Below are 26555 nucleotides of genomic sequence, written 5' to 3'. Positions count from 1 at the left end.
GATCTTCCACTGTCTGCCCTTTCAGGTTCTGGAAACTGACCTGTGACCTCAGGTCTTTGGGCAGCAGCAGTATCTCGAACTTACACAGCTTCCCGGACCAAACACCTAAGCCAAGCTCCACAGAGGGCGGCAGCCCCTCCATCACACTGATCCACCCACAGAACTCTGCCCGGTTACCTAGGATCCAACAGCCACAACAAGCCTCGCGGTACACACCAACATTCCACCTGGAATCCAACCGCTAACTGCCATCCCCAATGGCTGCTGCATCTTGTCAGTGTTGGGGGAGGGGCTGCATCCGACGAGAAGTTCCTAAGGTACATGTGATTCTACCCACTAGCGTCCCATGGGCCTTTCTTCTTCCCTCTTTCCTTTTGTTCAGATCTCTATGCACAGTACCAATGGAGGGAAGTGTGTCCCTTTTCAGTTGATGGTTTCACACGTCTTTAAACTTTCTAACAGTTCACAGTACACAGAGACCCACTAAAGGAGACTTATGTTCCTATAATATCCGTACACCCGGAATACATATGCGTCGCCTGATTTCTGCTGAAACACCCGCACTCTCAGGACATGGATCCATTGGTTTCATGGGGGCTGAAATTCCAAGAAATGAAACCAACCCCAATGTGCACTTTGCTGTCAGTCTCTTTTGCTCTTAGTACACTTTGGCAGAGCTACTTGCCTTTGTTATAGGCTTCTTACAATTCTTCTCTACGTAGCCTAGAATATGGCATTCCTTCATCCTGTTGGAAGACATACAAGTCTACATCACGGACTAGGAATCCATTTGATTCCAAATCGGCATTAGGGTTAGGTCACGATATGTTCTTATGAATCAAAATTTACGAATATGAATGCACGCCTCCGAATACAAGTGTGCTGAGTACATGCAAGCCGCGATAATGGGTCGATGCATGCTGAATGATCCTTGACATCACCTTAAGTATTTTCTTTTGAATAATCATGGTTCCCTTGGTAAATATCAGCCAACCGTAGCATTTTGGTGTTTGTTTGTTGGTTTGATTCTTTGTTGGTCTGCTTCTCGCTTGTATTGCAAACACGACAGGCCATGCATCTCTCCTTAAGCTTGAAACAGAGAGTCAAATAAGCTGATTCACTTAAGAGAGTGCTTCCAATCACCTATGATTTCCTGCTTCCCTCTCCCATCTTTAGGGTTTTGATGTCCTCCTTGCCTTCTTCTTGTTTCTTCTTTGCCACTCATGCTCTTCTTGCATTTCCAATAATGGTTTCTTCTTTCCATTTCATCTTGCTGCTTTTCTATTCAGGGTAGATTTCTCAACCATTCTTGTAGGATAAGTTTTGAACTGCTGAATTCTTTTAAGATTTGCCGGTTTGTGGAATTTTCTAGCTCTGCCGTTATTAGGACTGGCGGTCATGTGGCATAGGCTCCCCTAGGTGGCAGCATTTGGCCATTCAGGATATGGTCTGTGTCCTGGCACTCCTCCCTCTCCTGCAATATTGCTGCCGAGATATCAGCTGAATCCCCTCTTGAGGTTCCCTTGTGACTATGTTGTTTCCTCCAGGTGCATTTTAAATCACTGTGATATTCGTGAGCTTTGTTGATTTGAATCATACAGCTGCTGGTAGGTCTATTGGGATTCCACCTCCTTTGGATGCTGTGTAATTCCTGAATTCGCATACATGATTCTTTCTTGGCTTTCAGGAAGTTTCAGTCTGATTTTTCTACAGATAAATTTTCAGACATTTTTTGTTTCCTTATCTCTTGCTTTTCCATCTGGGACCCTTATGAATTCTAGTCTTTCATGCCCTGTCTTAACCCAGGGTTCAACAGCAATGTTTACATTGCTTTGCACTTGCTTTCCTATGTCTGCTTCTGACCGAGGTTTTTCTGATCCCATGTCTTCACCGTCATTCACGCGTCCCTCTGCATTATCTAGTCTGCTTACGACTAAATTTTAGCCCTGATATTATCACATCCATTGAGTTTCCTGATATTTTTTGGCTCGTCTTTAGACTTTCTCTTCCCCTTTTCCGGTATTCTGCCTTATGTGATTCTGAGACACTGTTGTTTTTCAGTGATTTCCTGACCTCCATTTTCAACACATGGTCTGGATAGCGTTTTGCAGTCTAGTTGTTTGAAAGCTTATCTTTTGGGCCTTCAATATCTTTGGAACTGAAAATGGTACTTCCTGTTTCTTTTACTGTACTTCTTCACCTCTACTGCTCAGGTAATATCAGGTATGTAATGTGGACTTCTAGGGCTTTGTTAAGTGAAAATTTTAGACTTTTGGCTCTACGCAATTCCATGGGATTTCTGTGCGGACAATTTCTCCTAGACATTGATGCCATATCGTGTTCCTGTGTGTGTTGTCTGGTATATCTCCAATTGCTGTTGTTGCATTAGTTTTGATGAAAAACCAATACTATTTCGATTTGCATAACTTCATTTTGATAATGCTTATCTCACAATTCTGAAAGTGCGCAGGACACTTCCTCTTGTGGAAATGAAGCTTCTAAAGGTTCTCAGCTCTGCATTCTGCTCTATGTCATTTTGGAGTGTTTCCAAAACAGCAAACTGAGAGTGCGCTTGTGCTTTGTAGTTCCACGGGAATGTCCCAATGAAAGCAGTTCTTCTCAGAGCTTCTCTGTCTACAGAAACACCAGTGGAATGCATATCTATGGATGTCACATATCAGGGCCTGCTGGAATGATCCCGCAGACCTACCTTGGTGTCCTCGGTGCCGTACCGTGCTGGTGCCATCCAAAATGTAGCATCCGCTTTAGGGAGATAATGCTGTAGGTAATGCTTCCTCTTCTAACGCTGTGGACTTGGACCACTCTTCCTTGTCCTCTCATCCTTGTGGCACGGGTGCACGAAGGCAACCACACAGCTGTTGCGCATCCTGTGCCTCAAACCAAACCATAATCCCAGCCCAGGTTATGAATGTAGCAGATCCTAAGTCTTTTCATTCTGATTTCAAAACCAAGGCCCCCTGGATCCCTCAGACCAGATGAACGATATCTCTGATTCAGCCCCACACGTGCTCTATTGGCAAAATGCCCAATTGGTCCCTGGTCCTGCAGATGCACTGGGTGTGGCCATGGGACATATTGGTAATCTCAACCACGTGACCAGTTTTGATGCTTTATCATTGGTACACATTTTGGTTTGCTCTCTTGATTCGACCCACCACATCCCACAATGCACTCCAGATCCCTGAGACTCAGCGTGTGCCATCATTCGTAGCCCTATCCCTCACAGAACGTTGCCTCTGCTACCTCAAATGTGGCAGCTGGGATCTTGGACTCCGAATCAACTGTGGGGATATTTTGCGCTGGTTTCTTTGAGTTCTGTCAGCCAAGCATCTGCTGTGCACTCTTGTAAATCTCAGCACATCACCTTCTATCCCATGTCTCCTGTCCGCTTGAGAGTGTGCGTCCAAGTTAAACAGAGTTTCACCCTTGTTGCTCCATCACCAGGGGTCAGACCCTCACTGGATTCCATTTCCTGCTTTGCCTTCTCCTGCTTCCAGGTGTCCTGAGGCCTCATCCTGTCTTTGGAAGTAACAGACCTCTCTTCGGCAAGTGTCCTGTGCCAAGGGCTGGGTGAGTGGATGTTTCCATTGCTCTGTTCATGGGAGCGAGTGAGTGCAGGTTGCACTTCTTCTCTGCCAACTGGGCATCGATGAATCAACACTATCCAGATACATTTCACAGAAATGTGATATTTGCTTAGCTCTTTGTTTCTATACAGCCGTGGTGGGAGGGATGGTCCGAATACACCTGTTTTGACATTGTGTTGATATCTCATTTGCAGTCTTTAAGAAGTTTAAAAGAATTCATTTACATGTTTTGGGAGTTATACGAAAATGAAGTTATTTTTTGAAACACACTCAATCGACCTAGAAGCCAGACTTGTCAATTTTGGTAACATTTTGTCAGCTCGACGGAAAACCTAGACAGATAGAATGCAAATTGGCAGTCCAAACTGTTAAAGGGTTCATGTCGGCTCTTTACGGTTGAAGCCTCCGAAACCAACAGGAACCATGAAATAACTATTGGAAACTTGAAATAACCCCCAAACTTGGATACACTTGTGCATTGGTGCCCTTTACTCCCAATGACACCTACTGGCCAATATTGGCATTTCAAGGGGTAACATCCCTCTCTAGGAAAATACAAGAGGAAAGAAACCAAATATATACATTTAGGTTTGAATCCAAAAGCACCTAGAGGCATTCTAGCTAGGAGAACCCTGCTGCAATTATGCTAGTCTATGGAGAACCAGGTGTTCTTCTATCAGTGATGAGAACGCTTAATCATCCGATCATGTTGGGTAAAGCCATTTAACGCAACCAAGTCTGCACCCGCATGATATAGTGCCCACGGGGGCTTGACTCAAGTGAAAGACGATCCACATAAGCTGTGTCTTTTATATCATTGGCGACTTTTACAGTACAGTTCTCTTTCTGACTTGTACTATTTACCTATACTGTCTTGAAAAATTGAGGCCTAATACAGATTCAAGTTCAGTCAGATTCCCCTCTCTTACCACACTCCCTTCACCCCAGGGAAGACATAAGCACAACATTTGCTGAATCTAGCGGAAGGCCATCGTTTCTAGGTGTGAGCTAAGTATTCAATTCCTATCTATTTCAGCCAAGTTTATTGGACCTTTAAGGAGTTCACTGTTGTTCACAGAGTGTGAAGCTGGAGGAACTCTGATTCTAGGAGGGGCTTGTTTTACTCGTAATGGCTTCATTGCAGCTCAGCTACTGATCCTTCAAAATGGATGCCTGTGTGGAGGGGAGGGAAGGCAAGTGCTTGCTAGCTAGGCCCAAACCTGGGAAAAGGCTTACCTGGGCTTGGTGAATTCTGGTCTGAATGGCTTGGGAAGGCCCCTTGGGAAGTGTGGATTCCCATGACCTCTTCCAAGAACAGGAGCGTTTTGATCATCTCTGCCATCTCTTCTCTTGCAGACGTCAGGGACCTTGGACCCGTTCTTGGAGAAGAGAATTGAGGAACTTCCTCAAGTCCACGTTGGCACTCCGTATGTTTCTGCCAGTATCAGCGAGGTTCAATATGTCTCATGAATGTCTTTGGAGCCTGGTATCCTCTACAGCTGTCTCCACGCCAGTATTCTCCATTGTAGCAGAACATCTCTCATCCATGTGTTCGCATCTCTCCTCAATCCGTTCAGCCAGCTTTTCGGCCAGCTTCTCTTCGTGTCTCCCCTAAAGTTGACTTCACCAGGACTGGGCAAGTCTGAAAGTACCTCGGAGCCTCACCAGTAAGCTGATGACAGGCAGATCTTCCACTGTCTGCCCTTTCAGGTTCTGGAAACTGACCTGTGACCTCAGGTCTTTGGGCAGCAGCAGTATCTCGAACTTACACAGCTTCCCGGACCAAACACCTAAGCCAAGCTCCACAGAGGGCGGCAGCCCCTCCATCACACTGATCCACCCACAGAACTCTGCCCGGTTACCTAGGATCCAACAGCCACAACAAGCCTCGCGGTACACACCAACATTCCACCTGGAATCCAACCGCTAACTGCCATCCCCAATGGCTGCTGCATCTTGTCAGTGTTGGGGGAGGGGCTGCATCCGACGAGAAGTTCCTAAGGTAAATGTGATTCTACCCACTAGCGTCCCATGGGCCTTTCTTCTTCCCTCTTTCCTTTTGTTCAGATCTCTATGCACAGTACCAATGGAGGGAAGTGTGTCCCTTTTCAGTTGATGGTTTCACACGTCTTTAAACTTTCTAACAGTTCACAGTACACAGAGACCCACTAAAGGAGACTTATGTTCCTATAATATCCGTACACCCGGAATACATATGCGTCGCCTGATTTCTGCTGAAACACCCGCACTCTCAGGACATGGATCCATTGGTTTCATGGGGGCTGAAATTCCAAGAAATGAAACCAACCCCAATGTGCACTTTGCTGTCAGTCTCTTTTGCTCTTAGTACACTTTGGCAGAGCTACTTGCCTTTGTTATAGGCTTCTTACAATTCTTCTCTACGTAGCCTAGAATATGGCATTCCTTCATCCTGTTGGAAGACATACAAGTCTACATCACGGACTAGGAATCCATTTGATTCCAAATCGGCATTAGGGTTAGGTCACGATATGTTCTTATGAATCAAAATTTACGAATATGAATGCACGCCTCCGAATACAAGTGTGCTGAGTACATGCAAGCCGCGATAATGGGTCGATGCATGCTGAATGATCCTTGACATCACCTTAAGTATTTTCTTTTGAATAATCATGGTTCCCTTGGTAAATATCAGCCAACCGTAGCATTTTGGTGTTTGTTTGTTGGTTTGATTCTTTGTTGGTCTGCTTCTCGCTTGTATTGCAAACACGACAGGCCATGCATCTCTCCTTAAGCTTGAAACAGAGAGTCAAATAAGCTGATTCACTTAAGAGAGTGCTTCCAATCACCTATGATTTCCTGCTTCCCTCTCCCATCTTTAGGGTTTTGATGTCCTCCTTGCCTTCTTCTTGTTTCTTCTTTGCCACTCATGCTCTTCTTGCATTTCCAATAATGGTTTCTTCTTTCCATTTCATCTTGCTGCTTTTCTATTCAGGGTAGATTTCTCAACCATTCTTGTAGGATAAGTTTTGAACTGCTGAATTCTTTTAAGATTTGCCGGTTTGTGGAATTTTCTAGCTCTGCCGTTATTAGGACTGGCGGTCATGTGGCATAGGCTCCCCTAGCTGGCAGCATTTGGCCATTCAGGATATGGTCTGTGTCCTGGCACTCCTCCCTCTCCTGCAATATTGCTGCCGAGATATCAGCTGAATCCCCTCTTGAGGTTCCCTTGTGACTATGTTGTTTCCTCCAGGTGCATTTTAAATCACTGTGATATTCGTGAGCTTTGTTGATTTGAATCATACAGCTGCTGGTAGGTCTATTGGGATTCCACCTCCTTTGGATGCTGTGTAATTCCTGAATTCGCATACATGATTCTTTCTTGGCTTTCAGGAAGTTTCAGTCTGATTTTTCTACAGATAAATTTTCAGACATTTTTTGTTTCCTTATCTCTTGCTTTTCCATCTGGGACCCTTATGAATTCTAGTCTTTCATGCCCTGTCTTAACCCAGGGTTCAACAGCAATGTTTACATTGCTTTGCACTTGCTTTCCTATGTCTGCTTCTGACCGAGGTTTTTCTGATCCCATGTCTTCACCGTCATTCACGCGTCCCTCTGCATTATCTAGTCTGCTTACGACTAAATTTTAGCCCTGATATTATCACATCCATTGAGTTTCCTGATATTTTTTGGCTCGTCTTTAGACTTTCTCTTCCCCTTTTCCGGTATTCTGCCTTATGTGATTCTGAGACACTGTTGTTTTTCAGTGATTTCCTGACCTCCATTTTCAACACATGGTCTGGATAGCGTTTTGCAGTCTAGTTGTTTGAAAGCTTATCTTTTGGGCCTTCAATATCTTTGGAACTGAAAATGGTACTTCCTGTTTCTTTTACTGTACTTCTTCACCTCTACTGCTCAGGTAATATCAGGTATGTAATGTGGACTTCTAGGGCTTTGTTAAGTGAAAATTTTAGACTTTTGGCTCTACGCAATTCCATGGGATTTCTGTGCGGACAATTTCTCCTAGACATTGATGCCATATCGTGTTCCTGTGTGTGTTGTCTGGTATATCTCCAATTGCTGTTGTTGCATTAGTTTTGATGAAAAACCAATACTATTTCGATTTGCATAACTTCATTTTGATAATGCTTATCTCACAATTCTGAAAGTGCGCAGGACACTTCCTCTTGTGGAAATGAAGCTTCTAAAGGTTCTCAGCTCTGCATTCTGCTCTATGTCATTTTGGAGTGTTTCCAAAACAGCAAACTGAGAGTGCGCTTGTGCTTTGTAGTTCCACGGGAATGTCCCAATGAAAGCAGTTCTTCTCAGAGCTTCTCTGTCTACAGAAACACCAGTGGAATGCATATCTATGGATGTCACATATCAGGGCCTGCTGGAATGATCCCGCAGACCTACCTTGGTGTCCTCGGTGCCGTACCGTGCTGGTGCCATCCAAAATGTAGCATCCGCTTTAGGGAGATAATGCTGTAGGTAATGCTTCCTCTTCTAACGCTGTGGACTTGGACCACTCTTCCTTGTCCTCTCATCCTTGTGGCACGGGTGCACGAAGGCAACCACACAGCTGTTGCGCATCCTGTGCCTCAAACCAAACCATAATCCCAGCCCAGGTTATGAATGTAGCAGATCCTAAGTCTTTTCATTCTGATTTCAAAACCAAGGCCCCCTGGATCCCTCAGACCAGATGAACGATATCTCTGATTCAGCCCCACACGTGCTCTATTGGCAAAATGCCCAATTGGTCCCTGGTCCTGCAGATGCACTGGCTGTGGCCATGGGACATATTGGCAATCTCAACCACGTGACCAGTTTTGATGCTTTATCATTGGTACACATTTTGGTTTGCTCTCTTGATTCGACCCACCACATCCCACAATGCACTCCAGATCCCTGAGACTCAGCGTGTGCCATCATTCGTAGCCCTATCCCTCACAGAACGTTGCCTCTGCTACCTCAAATGTGGCAGCTGGGATCTTGGACTCCGAATCAACTGTGGGGATATTTTGCGCTGGTTTCTTTGAGTTCTGTCAGCCAAGCATCTGCTGTGCACTCTTGTAAATCTCAGCACATCACCTTCTATCCCATGTCTCCTGTCTGCTTGAGAGTGTGCGTCCAAGTTAAACAGAGTTTCACCCTTGTTGCTCCATCACCAGGGGTCAGACCCTCACTGGATTCCATTTCCTGCTTTGCCTTCTCCTGCTTCCAGGTGTCCTGAGGCCTCATCCTGTCTTTGGAAGTAACAGACCTCTCTTCGGCAAGTGTCCTGTGCCAAGGGCTGGGTGAGTGGATGTTTCCATTGCTCTGTTCATGGGAGCGAGTGAGTGCAGGTTGCACTTCTTCTCTGCCAACTGGGCATCGATGAATCAACACTATCCAGATACATTTCACAGAAATGTGATATTTGCTTAGCTCTTTGTTTCTATACAGCCGTGGTGGGAGGGATGGTCCGAATACACCTGTTTTGACATTGTGTTGATATCTCATTTGCAGTCTTTAAGAAGTTTAAAAGAATTCATTTACATGTTTTGGGAGTTATACGAAAATGAAGTTATTTTTTGAAACACACTCAATCGACCTAGAAGCCAGACTTGTCAATTTTGGTAACATTTTGTCAGCTCGACGGAAAACCTAGACAGATAGAATGCAAATTGGCAGTCCAAACTGTTAAAGGGTTCATGTCGGCTCTTTACGGTTGAAGCCTCCGGAACCAACAGGAACCATGAAATAACTATTGGAAACTTGAAATAACCCCCAAACTTGGATACACTTGTGCATTGGTGCCCTTTACTCCCAATGACACCTACTGGCCAATATTGGCATTTCAAGGGGTAACATCCCTCTCTAGGAAAATACAAGAGGAAAGAAACCAAATATATACATTTAGGTTTGAATCCAAAAGCACCTAGAGGCATTCTAGCTAGGAGAACCCTGCTGCAGTTATGCTAGTCTATGGAGAACCAGGTGTTCTTCTATCAGTGATGAGAACGCTTAATCATCCGATCATGTTGGGTAAAGCCATTTAACGCAACCAAGTCTGCACCCGCATGATATAGTGCCCACGGGGGCTTGACTCAAGTGAAAGACGATCCACATAAGCTGTGTCTTTTATATCATTGGCGACTTTTACAGTACAGTTCTCTTTCTGACTTGTACTATTTACCTATACTGTCTTGAAAAATTGAGGCCTAATACAGATTCAAGTTCAGTCAGATTCCCCTCTCTTACCACACTCCCTTCACCCCAGGGAAGACATAAGCACAACATTTGCTGAATCTAGCGGAAGGCCATCGTTTCTAGGTGTGAGCTAAGTATTCAATTCCTATCTATTTCAGCCAAGTTTATTGGACCTTTAAGGAGTTCACTGTTGTTCACAGAGTGTGAAGCTGGAGGAACTCTGATTCTAGGAGGGGCTTGTTTTACTCGTAATGGCTTCATTGCAGCTCAGCTACTGATCCTTCAAAATGGATGCCTGTGTGGAGGGGAGGGAAGGCAAGTGCTTGCTAGCTAGGCCCAAACCTGGGAAAAGGCTTACCTGGGCTTGGTGAATTCTGGTCTGAATGGCTTGGGAAGGCCCCTTGGGAAGTGTGGATTCCCATGACCTCTTCCAAGAACAGGAGCGTTTTGATCATCTCTGCCATCTCTTCTCTTGCAGACGTCAGGGACCTTGGACCCGTTCTTGGAGAAGAGAATTGAGGAACTTCCTCAAGTCCACGTTGGCACTCCGTATGTTTCTGCCAGTATCAGCGAGGTTCAATATGTCTCATGAATGTCTTTGGAGCCTGGTATCCTCTACAGCTGTCTCCACGCCAGTATTCTCCATTGTAGCAGAACATCTCTCATCCATGTGTTCGCATCTCTCCTCAATCCGTTCAGCCAGCTTTTCGGCCAGCTTCTCTTCGTGTCTCCCCTAAAGTTGACTTCACCAGGACTGGGCAAGTCTGAAAGTACCTCGGAGCCTCACCAGTAAGCTGATGACAGGCAGATCTTCCACTGTCTGCCCTTTCAGGTTCTGGAAACTGACCTGTGACCTCAGGTCTTTGGGCAGCAGCAGTATCTCGAACTTACACAGCTTCCCGGACCAAACACCTAAGCCAAGCTCCACAGAGGGCGGCAGCCCCTCCATCACACTGATCCACCCACAGAACTCTGCCCGGTTACCTAGGATCCAACAGCCACAACAAGCCTCGCGGTACACACCAACATTCCACCTGGAATCCAACCGCTAACTGCCATCCCCAATGGCTGCTGCATCTTGTCAGTGTTGGGGGAGGGGCTGCATCCGACGAGAAGTTCCTAAGGTAAATGTGATTCTACCCACTAGCGTCCCATGGGCCTTTCTTCTTCCCTCTTTCCTTTTGTTCAGATCTCTATGCACAGTACCAATGGAGGGAAGTGTGTCCCTTTTCAGTTGATGGTTTCACACGTCTTTAAACTTTCTAACAGTTCACAGTACACAGAGACCCACTAAAGGAGACTTATGTTCCTATAATATCCGTACACCCGGAATACATATGCGTCGCCTGATTTCTGCTGAAACACCCGCACTCTCAGGACATGGATCCATTGGTTTCATGGGGGCTGAAATTCCAAGAAATGAAACCAACCCCAATGTGCACTTTGCTGTCAGTCTCTTTTGCTCTTAGTACACTTTGGCAGAGCTACTTGCCTTTGTTATAGGCTTCTTACAATTCTTCTCTACGTAGCCTAGAATATGGCATTCCTTCATCCTGTTGGAAGACATACAAGTCTACATCACGGACTAGGAATCCATTTGATTCCAAATCGGCATTAGGGTTAGGTCACGATATGTTCTTATGAATCAAAATTTACGAATATGAATGCACGCCTCCGAATACAAGTGTGCTGAGTACATGCAAGCCGCGATAATGGGTCGATGCATGCTGAATGATCCTTGACATCACCTTAAGTATTTTCTTTTGAATAATCATGGTTCCCTTGGTAAATATCAGCCAACCGTAGCATTTTGGTGTTTGTTTGTTGGTTTGATTCTTTGTTGGTCTGCTTCTCGCTTGTATTGCAAACACGACAGGCCATGCATCTCTCCTTAAGCTTGAAACAGAGAGTCAAATAAGCTGATTCACTTAAGAGAGTGCTTCCAATCACCTATGATTTCCTGCTTCCCTCTCCCATCTTTAGGGTTTTGATGTCCTCCTTGCCTTCTTCTTGTTTCTTCTTTGCCACTCATGCTCTTCTTGCATTTCCAATAATGGTTTCTTCTTTCCATTTCATCTTGCTGCTTTTCTATTCAGGGTAGATTTCTCAACCATTCTTGTAGGATAAGTTTTGAACTGCTGAATTCTTTTAAGATTTGCCGGTTTGTGGAATTTTCTAGCTCTGCCGTTATTAGGACTGGCGGTCATGTGGCATAGGCTCGCCTAGCTGGCAGCATTTGGCCATTCAGGATATGGTCTGTGTCCTGGCACTCCTCCCTCTCCTGCAATATTGCTGCCGAGATATCAGCTGAATCCCCTCTTGAGGTTCCCTTGTGACTATGTTGTTTCCTCCAGGTGCATTTTAAATCACTGTGATATTCGTGAGCTTTGTTGATTTGAATCATACAGCTGCTGGTAGGTCTATTGGGATTCCACCTCCTTTGGATGCTGTGTAATTCCTGAATTCGCATACATGATTCTTTCTTGGCTTTCAGGAAGTTTCAGTCTGATTTTTCTACAGATAAATTTTCAGACATTTTTTGTTTCCTTATCTCTTGCTTTTCCATCTGGGACCCTTATGAATTCTAGTCTTTCATGCCCTGTCTTAACCCAGGGTTCAACAGCAATGTTTACATTGCTTTGCACTTGCTTTCCTATGTCTGCTTCTGACCGAGGTTTTTCTGATCCCATGTCTTCACCGTCATTCACGCGTCCCTCTGCATTATCTAGTCTGCTTACGACTAAATTTTAGCCCTGATATTATCACATCCATTGAGTTTCCTGATATTTTTTGGCTCGTCTTTAGACTTTCTCTTCCCCTTTTCCGGTATTCTGCCTTATGTGATTCTGAGACACTGTTGTTTTTCAGTGATTTCCTGACCTCCATTTTCAACACATGGTCTGGATAGCGTTTTGCAGTCTAGTTGTTTGAAAGCTTATCTTTTGGGCCTTCAATATCTTTGGAACTGAAAATGGTACTTCCTGTTTCTTTTACTGTACTTCTTCACCTCTACTGCTCAGGTAATATCAGGTATGTAATGTGGACTTCTAGGGCTTTGTTAAGTGAAAATTTTAGACTTTTGGCTCTACGCAATTCCATGGGATTTCTGTGCGGACAATTTCTCCTAGACATTGATGCCATATCGTGTTCCTGTGTGTGTTGTCTGGTATATCTCCAATTGCTGTTGTTGCATTAGTTTTGATGAAAAACCAATACTATTTCGATTTGCATAACTTCATTTTGATAATGCTTATCTCACAATTCTGAAAGTGCGCAGGACACTTCCTCTTGTGGAAATGAAGCTTCTAAAGGTTCTCAGCTCTGCATTCTGCTCTATGTCATTTTGGAGTGTTTCCAAAACAGCAAACTGAGAGTGCGCTTGTGCTTTGTAGTTCCACGGGAATGTCCCAATGAAAGCAGTTCTTCTCAGAGCTTCTCTGTCTACAGAAACACCAGTGGAATGCATATCTATGGATGTCACATATCAGGGCCTGCTGGAATGATCCCGCAGACCTACCTTGGTGTCCTCGGTGCCGTACCGTGCTGGTGCCATCCAAAATGTAGCATCCGCTTTAGGGAGATAATGCTGTAGGTAATGCTTCCTCTTCTAACGCTGTGGACTTGGACCACTCTTCCTTGTCCTCTCATCCTTGTGGCACGGGTGCACGAAGGCAACCACACAGCTGTTGCGCATCCTGTGCCTCAAACCAAACCATAATCCCAGCCCAGGTTATGAATGTAGCAGATCCTAAGTCTTTTCATTCTGATTTCAAAACCAAGGCCCCCTGGATCCCTCAGACCAGATGAACGATATCTCTGATTCAGCCCCACACGTGCTCTATTGGCAAAATGCCCAATTGGTCCCTGGTCCTGCAGATGCACTGGCTGTGGCCATGGGACATATTGGCAATCTCAACCACGTGACCAGTTTTGATGCTTTATCATTGGTACACATTTTGGTTTGCTCTCTTGATTCGACCCACCACATCCCACAATGCACTCCAGATCCCTGAGACTCAGCGTGTGCCATCATTCGTAGCCCTATCCCTCACAGAACGTTGCCTCTGCTACCTCAAATGTGGCAGCTGGGATCTTGGACTCCGAATCAACTGTGGGGATATTTTGCGCTGGTTTCTTTGAGTTCTGTCAGCCAAGCATCTGCTGTGCACTCTTGTAAATCTCAGCACATCACCTTCTATCCCATGTCTCCTGTCTGCTTGAGAGTGTGCGTCCAAGTTAAACAGAGTTTCACCCTTGTTGCTCCATCACCAGGGGTCAGACCCTCACTGGATTCCATTTCCTGCTTTGCCTTCTCCTGCTTCCAGGTGTCCTGAGGCCTCATCCTGTCTTTGGAAGTAACAGACCTCTCTTCGGCAAGTGTCCTGTGCCAAGGGCTGGGTGAGTGGATGTTTCCATTGCTCTGTTCATGGGAGCGAGTGAGTGCAGGTTGCACTTCTTCTCTGCCAACTGGGCATCGATGAATCAACACTATCCAGATACATTTCACAGAAATGTGATATTTGCTTAGCTCTTTGTTTCTATACAGCCGTGGTGGGAGGGATGGTCCGAATACACCTGTTTTGACATTGTGTTGATATCTCATTTGCAGTCTTTAAGAAGTTTAAAAGAATTCATTTACATGTTTTGGGAGTTATACGAAAATGAAGTTATTTTTTGAAACACACTCAATCGACCTAGAAGCCAGACTTGTCAATTTTGGTAACATTTTGTCAGCTCGACGGAAAACCTAGACAGATAGAATGCAAATTGGCAGTCCAAACTGTTAAAGGGTTCATGTCGGCTCTTTACGGTTGAAGCCTCCGGAACCAACAGGAACCATGAAATAACTATTGGAAACTTGAAATAACCCCCAAACTTGGATACACTTGTGCATTGGTGCCCTTTACTCCCAATGACACCTACTGGCCAATATTGGCATTTCAAGGGGTAACATCCCTCTCTAGGAAAATACAAGAGGAAAGAAACCAAATATATACATTTAGGTTTGAATCCAAAAGCACCTAGAGGCATTCTAGCTAGGAGAACCCTGCTGCAGTTATGCTAGTCTATGGAGAACCAGGTGTTCTTCTATCAGTGATGAGAACGCTTAATCATCCGATCATGTTGGGTAAAGCCATTTAACGCAACCAAGTCTGCACCCGCATGATATAGTGCCCACGGGGGCTTGACTCAAGTGAAAGACGATCCACATAAGCTGTGTCTTTTATATCATTGGCGACTTTTACAGTACAGTTCTCTTTCTGACTTGTACTATTTACCTATACTGTCTTGAAAAATTGAGGCCTAATACAGATTCAAGTTCAGTCAGATTCCCCTCTCTTACCACACTCCCTTCACCCCAGGGAAGACATAAGCACAACATTTGCTGAATCTAGCGGAAGGCCATCGTTTCTAGGTGTGAGCTAAGTATTCAATTCCTATCTATTTCAGCCAAGTTTATTGGACCTTTAAGGAGTTCACTGTTGTTCACAGAGTGTGAAGCTGGAGGAACTCTGATTCTAGGAGGGGCTTGTTTTACTCGTAATGGCTTCATTGCAGCTCAGCTACTGATCCTTCAAAATGGATGCCTGTGTGGAGGGGAGGGAAGGCAAGTGCTTGCTAGCTAGGCCCAAACCTGGGAAAAGGCTTACCTGGGCTTGGTGAATTCTGGTCTGAATGGCTTGGGAAGGCCCCTTGGGAAGTGTGGATTCCCATGACCTCTTCCAAGAACAGGAGCGTTTTGATCATCTCTGCCATCTCTTCTCTTGCAGACGTCAGGGACCTTGGACCCGTTCTTGGAGAAGAGAATTGAGGAACTTCCTCAAGTCCACGTTGGCACTCCGTATGTTTCTGCCAGTATCAGCGAGGTTCAATATGTCTCATGAATGTCTTTGGAGCCTGGTATCCTCTACAGCTGTCTCCACGCCAGTATTCTCCATTGTAGCAGAACATCTCTCATCCATGTGTTCGCATCTCTCCTCAATCCGTTCAGCCAGCTTTTCGGCCAGCTTCTCTTCGTGTCTCCCCTAAAGTTGACTTCACCAGGACTGGGCAAGTCTGAAAGTACCTCGGAGCCTCACCAGTAAGCTGATGACAGGCAGATCTTCCACTGTCTGCCCTTTCAGGTTCTGGAAACTGACCTGTGACCTCAGGTCTTTGGGCAGCAGCAGTATCTCGAACTTACACAGCTTCCCGGACCAAACACCTAAGCCAAGCTCCACAGAGGGCGGCAGCCCCTCCATCACACTGATCCACCCACAGAACTCTGCCCGGTTACCTAGGATCCAACAGCCACAACAAGCCTCGCGGTACACACCAACATTCCACCTGGAATCCAACCGCTAACTGCCATCCCCAATGGCTGCTGCATCTTGTCAGTGTTGGGGGAGGGGCTGCATCCGACGAGAAGTTCCTAAGGTAAATGTGATTCTACCCACTAGCGTCCCATGGGCCTTTCTTCTTCCCTCTTTCCTTTTGTTCAGATCTCTATGCACAGTACCAATGGAGGGAAGTGTGTCCCTTTTCAGTTGATGGTTTCACACGTCTTTAAACTTTCTAACAGTTCACAGTACACAGAGACCCACTAAAGGAGACTTATGTTCCTATAATATCCGTACACCCGGAATACATATGCGTCGCCTGATTTCTGCTGAAACACCCGCACTCTCAGGACATGGATCCATTGGTTTCATGGGGGCTGAAATTCCAAGAAATGAAACCAACCCCAATGTGCACTTTGCTGTCAGTCTCTTTTGCTCTTAGTACACTTTGGCAGAGCTACTTGCCTTTGTTATAGGCTTCTTACAATTCTTCTCTACGTAGCCTAGAATATGGCATTCCTTCATCCTGTTGGAAGACATACAAGTCTACATCACGGACTAGGAATCCATTTGATTCCAAATCGGCATTAGGGTTAGGTCACGATATGTTCTTATGAATCAAAATTTACGAATATGAATGCACGCCTCCGAATACAAGTGTGCTGAGTACATGCAAGCCGCGATAATGGGTCGATGCATGCTGAATGATCCTTGACATCACCTTAAGTATTTTCTTTTGAATAATCATGGTTCCCTTGGTAAATATCAGCCAACCGTAGCATTTTGGTGTTTGCTTGTTGGTTTGATTCTTTGTTGGTCTGCTTCTCGCTTGTATTGCAAACACGACAGGCCATGCATCTCTCCTTAAGCTTGAAACAGAGAGTCAAATAAGCTGATTCACTTAAGAGAGTGCTTCCAATCACCTATGATTTCCTGCTTCCCTCTCCCATCTTTAGGGTTTTGATGTCCTCCTTGCCTTCTTCTTGTTTCTTCTTTGCCACTCATGCTCTTCTTGCATTTCCAATAATGGTTTCTTCTTTCCATTTCATCTTGCTGCTTTTCTATTCAGGGTAGATTTCTCAACCATTCTTGTAGGATAAGTTTTGAACTGCTGAATTCTTTTAAGATTTGCCGGTTTGTGGAATTTTCTAGCTCTGCCGTTATTAGGACTGGCGGTCATGTGGCATAGGCTCGCCTAGCTGGCAGCATTTGGCCATTCAGGATATGGTCTGTGTCCTGGCACTCCTCCCTCTCCTGCAATATTGCTGCCGAGATATCAGCTGAATCCCCTCTTGAGGTTCCCTTGTGACTATGTTGTTTCCTCCAGGTGCATTTTAAATCACTGTGATATTCGTGAGCTTTGTTGATTTGAATCATACAGCTGCTGGTAGGTCTATTGGGATTCCACCTCCTTTGGATGCTGTGTAATTCCTGAATTCGCATACATGATTCTTTCTTGGCTTTCAGGAAGTTTCAGTCTGATTTTTCTACAGATAAATTTTCAGACATTTTTTGTTTCCTTATCTCTTGCTTTTCCATCTGGGACCCTTATGAATTCTAGTCTTTCATGCCCTGTCTTAACCCAGGGTTCAACAGCAATGTTTACATTGCTTTGCACTTGCTTTCCTATGTCTGCTTCTGACCGAGGTTTTTCTGATCCCATGTCTTCACCGTCATTCACGCGTCCCTCTGCATTATCTAGTCTGCTTACGACTAAATTTTAGCCCTGATATTATCACATCCATTGAGTTTCCTGATATTTTTTGGCTCGTCTTTAGACTTTCTCTTCCCCTTTTCCGGTATTCTGCCTTATGTGATTCTGAGACACTGTTGTTTTTCAGTGATTTCCTGACCTCCATTTTCAACACATGGTCTGGATAGCGTTTTGCAGTCTAGTTGTTTGAAAGCTTATCTTTTGGGCCTTCAATATCTTTGGAACTGAAAATGGTACTTCCTGTTTCTTTTACTGTACTTCTTCACCTCTACTGCTCAGGTAATATCAGGTATGTAATGTGGACTTCTAGGGCTTTGTTAAGTGAAAATTTTAGACTTTTGGCTCTACGCAATTCCATGGGATTTCTGTGCGGACAATTTCTCCTAGACATTGATGCCATATCGTGTTCCTGTGTGTGTTGTCTGGTATATCTCCAATTGCTGTTGTTGCATTAGTTTTGATGAAAAACCAATACTATTTCGATTTGCATAACTTCATTTTGATAATGCTTATCTCACAATTCTGAAAGTGCGCAGGACACTTCCTCTTGTGGAAATGAAGCTTCTAAAGGTTCTCAGCTCTGCATTCTGCTCTATGTCATTTTGGAGTGTTTCCAAAACAGCAAACTGAGAGTGCGCTTGTGCTTTGTAGTTCCACGGGAATGTCCCAATGAAAGCAGTTCTTCTCAGAGCTTCTCTGTCTACAGAAACACCAGTGGAATGCATATCTATGGATGTCACATATCAGGGCCTGCTGGAATGATCCCGCAGACCTACCTTGGTGTCCTCGGTGCCGTACCGTGCTGGTGCCATCCAAAATGTAGCATCCGCTTTAGGGAGATAATGCTGTAGGTAATGCTTCCTCTTCTAACGCTGTGGACTTGGACCACTCTTCCTTGTCCTCTCATCCTTGTGGCACGGGTGCACGAAGGCAACCACACAGCTGTTGCGCATCCTGTGCCTCAAACCAAACCATAATCCCAGCCCAGGTTATGAATGTAGCAGATCCTAAGTCTTTTCATTCTGATTTCAAAACCAAGGCCCCCTGGATCCCTCAGACCAGATGAACGATATCTCTGATTCAGCCCCACACGTGCTCTATTGGCAAAATGCCCAATTGGTCCCTGGTCCTGCAGATGCACTGGCTGTGGCCATGGGACATATTGGCAATCTCAACCACGTGACCAGTTTTGATGCTTTATCATTGGTACACATTTTGGTTTGCTCTCTTGATTCGACCCACCACATCCCACAATGCACTCCAGATCCCTGAGACTCAGCGTGTGCCATCATTCGTAGCCCTATCCCTCACAGAACGTTGCCTCTGCTACCTCAAATGTGGCAGCTGGGATCTTGGACTCCGAATCAACTGTGGGGATATTTTGCGCTGGTTTCTTTGAGTTCTGTCAGCCAAGCATCTGCTGTGCACTCTTGTAAATCTCAGCACATCACCTTCTATCCCATGTCTCCTGTCTGCTTGAGAGTGTGCGTCCAAGTTAAACAGAGTTTCACCCTTGTTGCTCCATCACCAGGGGTCAGACCCTCACTGGATTCCATTTCCTGCTTTGCCTTCTCCTGCTTCCAGGTGTCCTGAGGCCTCATCCTGTCTTTGGAAGTAACAGACCTCTCTTCGGCAAGTGTCCTGTGCCAAGGGCTGGGTGAGTGGATGTTTCCATTGCTCTGTTCATGGGAGCGAGTGAGTGCAGGTTGCACTTCTTCTCTGCCAACTGGGCATCGATGAATCAACACTATCCAGATACATTTCACAGAAATGTGATATTTGCTTAGCTCTTTGTTTCTATACAGCCGTGGTGGGAGGGATGGTCCGAATACACCTGTTTTGACATTGTGTTGATATCTCATTTGCAGTCTTTAAGAAGTTTAAAAGAATTCATTTACATGTTTTGGGAGTTATACGAAAATGAAGTTATTTTTTGAAACACACTCAATCGACCTAGAAGCCAGACTTGTCAATTTTGGTAACATTTTGTCAGCTCGACGGAAAACCTAGACAGATAGAATGCAAATTGGCAGTCCAAACTGTTAAAGGGTTCATGTCGGCTCTTTACGGTTGAAGCCTCCGGAACCAACAGGAACCATGAAATAACTATTGGAAACTTGAAATAACCCCCAAACTTGGATACACTTGTGCATTGGTGCCCTTTACTCCCAATGACACCTACTGGCCAATATTGGCATTTCAAGGGGTAACATCCCTCTCTAGGAAAATACAAGAGGAAAGAAACCAAATATATACATTTAGGTTTGAATCCAAAAGCACCTAGAGGCATTCTAGCTAGGAGAACCCTGCTGCAGTTATGCTAGTCTATGGAGAACCAGGTGTTCTTCTATCAGTGATGAGAACGCTTAATCATCCGATCATGTTGGGTAAAGCCATTTAACGCAACCAAGTCTGCACCCGCATGATATAGTGCCCACGGGGGCTTGACTCAAGTGAAAGACGATCCACATAAGCTGTGTCTTTTATATCATTGGCGACTTTTACAGTACAGTTCTCTTTCTGACTTGTACTATTTACCTATACTGTCTTGAAAAATTGAGGCCTAATACAGATTCAAGTTCAGTCAGATTCCCCTCTCTTACCACACTCCCTTCACCCCAGGGAAGACATAAGCACAACATTTGCTGAATCTAGCGGAAGGCCATCGTTTCTAGGTGTGAGCTAAGTATTCAATTCCTATCTATTTCAGCCAAGTTTATTGGACCTTTAAGGAGTTCACTGTTGTTCACAGAGTGTGAAGCTGGAGGAACTCTGATTCTAGGAGGGGCTTGTTTTACTCGTAATGGCTTCATTGCAGCTCAGCTACTGATCCTTCAAAATGGATGCCTGTGTGGAGGGGAGGGAAGGCAAGTGCTTGCTAGCTAGGCCCAAACCTGGGAAAAGGCTTACCTGGGCTTGGTGAATTCTGGTCTGAATGGCTTGGGAAGGCCCCTTGGGAAGTGTGGATTCCCATGACCTCTTCCAAGAACAGGAGCGTTTTGATCATCTCTGCCATCTCTTCTCTTGCAGACGTCAGGGACCTTGGACCCGTTCTTGGAGAAGAGAATTGAGGAACTTCCTCAAGTCCACGTTGGCACTCCGTATGTTTCTGCCAGTATCAGCGAGGTTCAATATGTCTCATGAATGTCTTTGGAGCCTGGTATCCTCTACAGCTGTCTCCACGCCAGTATTCTCCATTGTAGCAGAACATCTCTCATCCATGTGTTCGCATCTCTCCTCAATCCGTTCAGCCAGCTTTTCGGCCAGCTTCTCTTCGTGTCTCCCCTAAAGTTGACTTCACCAGGACTGGGCAAGTCTGAAAGTACCTCGGAGCCTCACCAGTAAGCTGATGACAGGCAGATCTTCCACTGTCTGCCCTTTCAGGTTCTGGAAACTGACCTGTGACCTCAGGTCTTTGGGCAGCAGCAGTATCTCGAACTTACACAGCTTCCCGGACCAAACACCTAAGCCAAGCTCCACAGAGGGCGGCAGCCCCTCCATCACACTGATCCACCCACAGAACTCTGCCCGGTTACCTAGGATCCAACAGCCACAACAAGCCTCGCGGTACACACCAACATTCCACCTGGAATCCAACCGCTAACTGCCATCCCCAATGGCTGCTGCATCTTGTCAGTGTTGGGGGAGGGGCTGCATCCGACGAGAAGTTCCTAAGGTAAATGTGATTCTACCCACTAGCGTCCCATGGGCCTTTCTTCTTCCCTCTTTCCTTTTGTTCAGATCTCTATGCACAGTACCAATGGAGGGAAGTGTGTCCCTTTTCAGTTGATGGTTTCACACGTCTTTAAACTTTCTAACAGTTCACAGTACACAGAGACCCACTAAAGGAGACTTATGTTCCTATAATATCCGTACACCCGGAATACATATGCGTCGCCTGATTTCTGCTGAAACACCCGCACTCTCAGGACATGGATCCATTGGTTTCATGGGGGCTGAAATTCCAAGAAATGAAACCAACCCCAATGTGCACTTTGCTGTCAGTCTCTTTTGCTCTTAGTACACTTTGGCAGAGCTACTTGCCTTTGTTATAGGCTTCTTACAATTCTTCTCTACGTAGCCTAGAATATGGCATTCCTTCATCCTGTTGGAAGACATACAAGTCTACATCACGGACTAGGAATCCATTTGATTCCAAATCGGCATTAGGGTTAGGTCACGATATGTTCTTATGAATCAAAATTTACGAATATGAATGCACGCCTCCGAATACAAGTGTGCTGAGTACATGCAAGCCGCGATAATGGGTCGATGCATGCTGAATGATCCTTGACATCACCTTAAGTATTTTCTTTTGAATAATCATGGTTCCCTTGGTAAATATCAGCCAACCGTAGCATTTTGGTGTTTGTTTGTTGGTTTGATTCTTTGTTGGTCTGCTTCTCGCTTGTATTGCAAACACGACAGGCCATGCATCTCTCCTTAAGCTTGAAACAGAGAGTCAAATAAGCTGATTCACTTAAGAGAGTGCTTCCAATCACCTATGATTTCCTGCTTCCCTCTCCCATCTTTAGGGTTTTGATGTCCTCCTTGCCTTCTTCTTGTTTCTTCTTTGCCACTCATGCTCTTCTTGCATTTCCAATAATGGTTTCTTCTTTCCATTTCATCTTGCTGCTTTTCTATTCAGGGTAGATTTCTCAACCATTCTTGTAGGATAAGTTTTGAACTGCTGAATTCTTTTAAGATTTGCCGGTTTGTGGAATTTTCTAGCTCTGCCGTTATTAGGACTGGCGGTCATGTGGCATAGGCTCGCCTAGCTGGCAGCATTTGGCCATTCAGGATATGGTCTGTGTCCTGGCACTCCTCCCTCTCCTGCAATATTGCTGCCGAGATATCAGCTGAATCCCCTCTTGAGGTTCCCTTGTGACTATGTTGTTTCCTCCAGGTGCATTTTAAATCACTGTGATATTCGTGAGCTTTGTTGATTTGAATCATACAGCTGCTGGTAGGTCTATTGGGATTCCACCTCCTTTGGATGCTGTGTAATTCCTGAATTCGCATACATGATTCTTTCTTGGCTTTCAGGAAGTTTCAGTCTGATTTTTCTACAGATAAATTTTCAGACATTTTTTGTTTCCTTATCTCTTGCTTTTCCATCTGGGACCCTTATGAATTCTAGTCTTTCATGCCCTGTCTTAACCCAGGGTTCAACAGCAATGTTTACATTGCTTTGCACTTGCTTTCCTATGTCTGCTTCTGACCGAGGTTTTTCTGATCCCATGTCTTCACCGTCATTCACGCGTCCCTCTGCATTATCTAGTCTGCTTACGACTAAATTTTAGCCCTGATATTATCACATCCATTGAGTTTCCTGATATTTTTTGGCTCGTCTTTAGACTTTCTCTTCCCCTTTTCCGGTATTCTGCCTTATGTGATTCTGAGACACTGTTGTTTTTCAGTGATTTCCTGACCTCCATTTTCAACACATGGTCTGGATAGCGTTTTGCAGTCTAGTTGTTTGAAAGCTTATCTTTTGGGCCTTCAATATCTTTGGAACTGAAAATGGTACTTCCTGTTTCTTTTACTGTACTTCTTCACCTCTACTGCTCAGGTAATATCAGGTATGTAATGTGGACTTCTAGGGCTTTGTTAAGTGAAAATTTTAGACTTTTGGCTCTACGCAATTCCATGGGATTTCTGTGCGGACAATTTCTCCTAGACATTGATGCCATATCGTGTTCCTGTGTGTGTTGTCTGGTATATCTCCAATTGCTGTTGTTGCATTAGTTTTGATGAAAAACCAATACTATTTCGATTTGCATAACTTCATTTTGATAATGCTTATCTCACAATTCTGAAAGTGCGCAGGACACTTCCTCTTGTGGAAATGAAGCTTCTAAAGGTTCTCAGCTCTGCATTCTGCTCTATGTCATTTTGGAGTGTTTCCAAAACAGCAAACTGAGAGTGCGCTTGTGCTTTGTAGTTCCACGGGAATGTCCCAATGAAAGCAGTTCTTCTCAGAGCTTCTCTGTCTACAGAAACACCAGTGGAATGCATATCTATGGATGTCACATATCAGGGCCTGCTGGAATGATCCCGCAGACCTACCTTGGTGTCCTCGGTGCCGTACCGTGCTGGTGCCATCCAAAATGTAGCATCCGCTTTAGGGAGATAATGCTGTAGGTAATGCTTCCTCTTCTAACGCTGTGGACTTGGACCACTCTTCCTTGTCCTCTCATCCTTGTGGCACGGGTGCACGAAGGCAACCACACAGCTGTTGCGCATCCTGTGCCTCAAACCAAACCATAATCCCAGCCCAGGTTATGAATGTAGCAGATCCTAAGTCTTTTCATTCTGATTTCAAAACCAAGGCCCCCTGGATCCCTCAGACCAGATGAACGATATCTCTGATTCAGCCCCACACGTGCTCTATTGGCAAAATGCCCAATTGGTCCCTGGTCCTGCAGATGCACTGGGTGTGGCCATGGGACATATTGGTAATCTCAACCACGTGACCAGTTTTGATGCTTTATCATTGGTACACATTTTGGTTTGCTCTCTTGATTCGACCCACCACATCCCACAATGCACTCCAGATCCCTGAGACTCAGCGTGTGCCATCATTCGTAGCCCTATCCCTCACAGAACGTTGCCTCTGCTACCTCAAATGTGGCAGCTGGGATCTTGGACTCCGAATCAACTGTGGGGATATTTTGCGCTGGTTTCTTTGAGTTCTGTCAGCCAAGCATCTGCTGTGCACTCTTGTAAATCTCAGCACATCACCTTCTATCCCATGTCTCCTGTCCGCTTGAGAGTGTGCGTCCAAGTTAAACAGAGTTTCACCCTTGTTGCTCCATCACCAGGGGTCAGACCCTCACTGGATTCCATTTCCTGCTTTGCCTTCTCCTGCTTCCAGGTGTCCTGAGGCCTCATCCTGTCTTTGGAAGTAACAGACCTCTCTTCGGCAAGTGTCCTGTGCCAAGGGCTGGGTGAGTGGATGTTTCCATTGCTCTGTTCATGGGAGCGAGTGAGTGCAGGTTGCACTTCTTCTCTGCCAACTGGGCATCGATGAATCAACACTATCCAGATACATTTCACAGAAATGTGATATTTGCTTAGCTCTTTGTTTCTATACAGCCGTGGTGGGAGGGATGGTCCGAATACACCTGTTTTGACATTGTGTTGATATCTCATTTGCAGTCTTTAAGAAGTTTAAAAGAATTCATTTACATGTTTTGGGAGTTATACGAAAATGAAGTTATTTTTTGAAACACACTCAATCGACCTAGAAGCCAGACTTGTCAATTTTGGTAACATTTTGTCAGCTCGACGGAAAACCTAGACAGATAGAATGCAAATTGGCAGTCCAAACTGTTAAAGGGTTCATGTCGGCTCTTTACGGTTGAAGCCTCCGAAACCAACAGGAACCATGAAATAACTATTGGAAACTTGAAATAACCCCCAAACTTGGATACACTTGTGCATTGGTGCCCTTTACTCCCAATGACACCTACTGGCCAATATTGGCATTTCAAGGGGTAACATCCCTCTCTAGGAAAATACAAGAGGAAAGAAACCAAATATATACATTTAGGTTTGAATCCAAAAGCACCTAGAGGCATTCTAGCTAGGAGAACCCTGCTGCAATTATGCTAGTCTATGGAGAACCAGGTGTTCTTCTATCAGTGATGAGAACGCTTAATCATCCGATCATGTTGGGTAAAGCCATTTAACGCAACCAAGTCTGCACCCGCATGATATAGTGCCCACGGGGGCTTGACTCAAGTGAAAGACGATCCACATAAGCTGTGTCTTTTATATCATTGGCGACTTTTACAGTACAGTTCTCTTTCTGACTTGTACTATTTACCTATACTGTCTTGAAAAATTGAGGCCTAATACAGATTCAAGTTCAGTCAGATTCCCCTCTCTTACCACACTCCCTTCACCCCAGGGAAGACATAAGCACAACATTTGCTGAATCTAGCGGAAGGCCATCGTTTCTAGGTGTGAGCTAAGTATTCAATTCCTATCTATTTCAGCCAAGTTTATTGGACCTTTAAGGAGTTCACTGTTGTTCACAGAGTGTGAAGCTGGAGGAACTCTGATTCTAGGAGGGGCTTGTTTTACTCGTAATGGCTTCATTGCAGCTCAGCTACTGATCCTTCAAAATGGATGCCTGTGTGGAGGGGAGGGAAGGCAAGTGCTTGCTAGCTAGGCCCAAACCTGGGAAAAGGCTTACCTGGGCTTGGTGAATTCTGGTCTGAATGGCTTGGGAAGGCCCCTTGGGAAGTGTGGATTCCCATGACCTCTTCCAAGAACAGGAGCGTTTTGATCATCTCTGCCATCTCTTCTCTTGCAGACGTCAGGGACCTTGGACCCGTTCTTGGAGAAGAGAATTGAGGAACTTCCTCAAGTCCACGTTGGCACTCCGTATGTTTCTGCCAGTATCAGCGAGGTTCAATATGTCTCATGAATGTCTTTGGAGCCTGGTATCCTCTACAGCTGTCTCCACGCCAGTATTCTCCATTGTAGCAGAACATCTCTCATCCATGTGTTCGCATCTCTCCTCAATCCGTTCAGCCAGCTTTTCGGCCAGCTTCTCTTCGTGTCTCCCCTAAAGTTGACTTCACCAGGACTGGGCAAGTCTGAAAGTACCTCGGAGCCTCACCAGTAAGCTGATGACAGGCAGATCTTCCACTGTCTGCCCTTTCAGGTTCTGGAAACTGACCTGTGACCTCAGGTCTTTGGGCAGCAGCAGTATCTCGAACTTACACAGCT

General features: G+C 45.2%; 5 long non-coding RNA genes across 5 annotated transcripts; all 5 read left to right on the top strand.

Moving 5' to 3' along the window:
* The first annotated feature begins 216 nt into the window (after positions 1-216).
* LOC140692668 (uncharacterized) lies at positions 217-5158 on the top strand. Its single transcript, XR_012068251.1, has 3 exons — positions 217-317; positions 3519-3591; positions 4965-5158. It is a non-coding gene; the product is annotated as an uncharacterized lncRNA (long non-coding RNA).
* Positions 5159-5528: 370 nt separating this feature from the next.
* LOC140692661 (uncharacterized) lies at positions 5529-10451 on the top strand. The gene is made up of 3 exons (XR_012068244.1): positions 5529-5610; positions 8812-8884; positions 10258-10451. It is a non-coding gene; the product is annotated as an uncharacterized lncRNA (long non-coding RNA).
* A 325-nt stretch (positions 10452-10776) lies between these two features.
* Positions 10777-15744, top strand: LOC140692666 (uncharacterized). Its single transcript, XR_012068249.1, has 3 exons — positions 10777-10903; positions 14105-14177; positions 15551-15744. It is a non-coding gene; the product is annotated as an uncharacterized lncRNA (long non-coding RNA).
* Positions 15745-16111: 367 nt separating this feature from the next.
* On the top strand, positions 16112-21037 carry LOC140692664 (uncharacterized). Its single transcript, XR_012068247.1, has 3 exons — positions 16112-16196; positions 19398-19470; positions 20844-21037. It is a non-coding gene; the product is annotated as an uncharacterized lncRNA (long non-coding RNA).
* A 370-nt stretch (positions 21038-21407) lies between these two features.
* On the top strand, positions 21408-26330 carry LOC140692655 (uncharacterized). The gene is made up of 3 exons (XR_012068236.1): positions 21408-21489; positions 24691-24763; positions 26137-26330. It is a non-coding gene; the product is annotated as an uncharacterized lncRNA (long non-coding RNA).
* The last annotated feature ends 225 nt before the right edge of the window (positions 26331-26555 follow it).

Source organism: Vicugna pacos, unplaced genomic scaffold (genome assembly GCF_048564905.1).
Source record: "Vicugna pacos unplaced genomic scaffold, VicPac4 scaffold_14, whole genome shotgun sequence".
Classification (NCBI taxonomy): Eukaryota; Metazoa; Chordata; class Mammalia; order Artiodactyla; family Camelidae; genus Vicugna; species Vicugna pacos.
The sequence above is the reverse complement of the archived record's forward strand: the minus strand, read 5'-3'. Positions and strand labels throughout refer to the sequence as shown.